Source organism: Mauremys reevesii, linkage group 12 (assembly GCF_016161935.1).
Source record: "Mauremys reevesii isolate NIE-2019 linkage group 12, ASM1616193v1, whole genome shotgun sequence".
NCBI classification, from domain to species: domain Eukaryota; kingdom Metazoa; phylum Chordata; order Testudines; family Geoemydidae; genus Mauremys; species Mauremys reevesii.
Window position 1 is genome coordinate 35,306,144 of NC_052634.1, and position 3,479 is coordinate 35,309,622.

The window sequence follows — 3,479 nt, forward strand, 5'->3', positions numbered from 1 at the left end:
TAAATAACAGTGGAGACATAGGATCTCCTTGCTTGACACCAACTTTAATTTCAATAGATGAAGTACGCTCCGTACCAACTTCTATTCGAGTGTGGATATTTTTATAGGAATCTTCAATTATATTCACAATATGCTGATCCAATCCCCTTTCCTGTAGTACCCACATAATATGATCATGAGATATCGAATCAAATGCCTTAGCAATATCCACAAATATAACCCCCAATGATTTCTTGCTCTTTTTTGCTTGCTTCAATATTGTATGAAATATCTTAAGGTTTTCTGAACAACCAGATGTAGCAATAAACCCTCTTTGTCGAGGGTTTATTGGGCATGCCTTGGCAAGTCGATTTGTTATTATTCTTGAAAAAAGCCTTAATATGATGGATCCAATAGTTAAAGGCCTCCAATTCCCAGATCTTTTAGGGCCTCAGGGTCTGCAGTCTTGGGGATCAATAAGAGCGACATTCTTTTATGGTATCAGGTATCATACCAGTAATAAGCCATGTATTAAACAATTTCACAAGAGCAGTACATTCCGGATCCGCTTGGAGTAGGTCTCTTAGGCTGATCTTATCAGGGCCTGGTGCAGAGTTCTTATTCATCCCCTTTATATTTTTCATTATTTCTTTGGCCGAGAGGAGACTTTCAAAAGCGGTGTTATTGGCCGCTGTATGGGAGTTCAATTGTCCCAATCCTTCAAAGGAGTCAAACTTTCCCATTTATTCTTGTATGTTTCAAATATCTCAGTAAGTGGGATTTGGCATTGCAAACGTTCGGTGCCATCAAGAATGATGGAGGCAAGTTTGCATCTATCTATCTCAAAAGATGCTGATATCTTTTATAGAAACCTTTCTTTGCCGCTCTTTTCTCCATCCATTTCTTTTCTTTCCACTCTTATTACTCATAATTTTATTATTCCCTCGTTGCCTTGGTTTAGGTGATTCTCTTAGAAATGTGGAGAGGATATCAAACGAGGTGGACTCGAGAAGTGATCTTATATTGGAGTCTCCAGCCATCCATGCACTTATGATGTCAGGGTCAAATTTTATCTGACCCTGCTCACCTATATTTTGCTTTATCTTACATATATATGCATCCCTCAGTCCAGTGATGGTAATAGGGCTACCAGTTTTAGCTTCCAAAAGACATACACTCAATACAGGTACTGGGTCCATTGTTGTCACTACAGCTTTCTTGTTAAGGCCCAACAACCTGCGCTTATCACTTATTTGTTTAGCTGTTTTGGTTTGAATATGATCCGAAATCAAAATATTTATGTTCCTTTCACCCCAGAACATATTATTAAAAGTAACGAGGAGCTGTTCTTCTTCGGCAGTCCAACAGCTCTTGTGCTTACCACGTTGGGAAATTACTTTAGGCTGACTGGCTTCAATACGCTCTTTATTCCGCACTGCCGGATGGGCTATTCTTTTATGTTGAGAAAGCCCACTTTTGGTATTAAATTGTTTATTACATATTTCACAGGCCCAGTCACCCAATTGATCTTCCGTTATTTTCCTTTACATTTCGGAATATGGCACAAGATGCTGTGTACCTTAGAATCACTTTTATCACACATGGAGCATTGAAATTCAGCCACTCTTCCACCATGATTGCGCTTAAGATGAACACTTAAAGCCATTGGTTTTCCAACGTGATCACTGCAAAAGGGACACGCTGGGTTATCATTAGGTAGTGGAATTAAGGTCTTTTCCTGTGCTCCACTTACAGTTGTTTCCACTGTCTCTTCAATAGTAGTAACAATATGACTCTCGCTTGATATTGTTTCCATTCTCTCCTCAATATTGGTAATCATGTTACTCTCACGCACTTCTGTACTTCGTCCCCCGAAATCCAAATCCTCATCATCAGATGTAATAAAAGAGAAATCTGGATTTGATAGACAAGTAGATTTTACAGTCTCCCTAAAGGCACTGCCTATAATTTCTATCGTATGGAGGGGACCAAGCCATTGTTCCTCTTGAATAACTGTTAACCATCTAGTATAATTCCGTAATATACGAGGTTGGAAATATAACTCCTTTGTCTGTGGGGCAGGCTGGACATTATCTGCCTCACTTTCAGTAATCACAGGGCTCTCAGTCTGTGTAGCCACTGAGGAGACATTGACTCGAAACCGAGCCAGGGGCTCATTAGGTCGGAAGATGCACCTGCCCCAAGGTACAACCTTCGTACTTCGATCTGTCGAGTTAGCCCCTCGACTCAGGCTATTTCCGGCACTATCAAGGGCTGCCATCATCTCGTGGTTTTCCACCGTAAATACTATTGCCTGGCCGGTGTACCAGAACAATAGGGCGGGAAATCGAAAGCAGTTGAGCCTCAGTTGGTCGACTCAATCACCCAATGAGTCGTCCAGCGGGACCCCGGGGAGGTTGAGGTCTCAAAACTGCTAGATAGTAGGTAGGGACAGTGGGAATCTCGTTCATCCATTCATGCGCGTCACTAATTAGATGACGAGGCATTTGGCTATTTTAAAAACTCACATGGGTTTCTTTTTCGAGTTATTCGGAGTGTATAAACACCCCAGGTGGCCCGTCCAACCAAAGTTTTGTCATAGCCAGTGAGCGGTCATGAATTATAATAATCATCACAAGATTCCCAAGAAAAGGGATGGGTATATAGTATGGATAAGAAAAAGATATCAGAAAAGAAATTCAAGACACATGAGGGACAGAACCTCATGGAACAGTAAATTGTTTGTTCTTTCCAATGCTTTCAAAGGTGTTTATAATATCAATGGAATATAGCAAAGTTCTTTTACTAAAACGTTGAGCAATTCTTTTATGCTGATGAATCGGGATGCCAAGGGCTGTCAGGACTTTCTCGTTGATTTTCGGCCATTTCCCCCTAGCACCTAGGGGGAACCCATAATATTCTACCTCTTTAGCTCCAGTCAGTTCTTTTATTTGACTTGTCAGGTTTTTATAATGTCTCACCTTTTCTGCTGCAGCATCTTCAAAAACTTTCTCCATATATTCGAACCGGACAGTAACATCCACCACCAGGGCAACATCTTCCTTAACAAAGATAAAATCAGGTTTCCTCAATTCCCTCTCTATGGTTTGCAAGTGAGGTTCTTCATAGACAACCCATTTCAGATCTTTAGCTTTTTGTTTTAACAAACCACATAATTTATTATGTCGTCGTATACGGGCTTCCTGCACCGCAGAACATTGCCCTAAAATATGAGAAAGGGATTCATAGGGTGCAGTGCAGTGTCTACAATTCACATTCTTATTCATCCTACCACGCCCTTGATATTCTCTAGTGGGATATACATTCACTCTAAGCTTGAGGCCTATAAGAAATTGTCTTTCTGAAAATTCAGGATGAAATTGTAACCAGTCATTACTTATTGTATCATTGATAAAATGTTCAATTCCACTGCCCTGACACGGCAAATCTTTCCAATGAGCCAATTCTACTTCTCTCCAATTACATGGGATTGGATATAT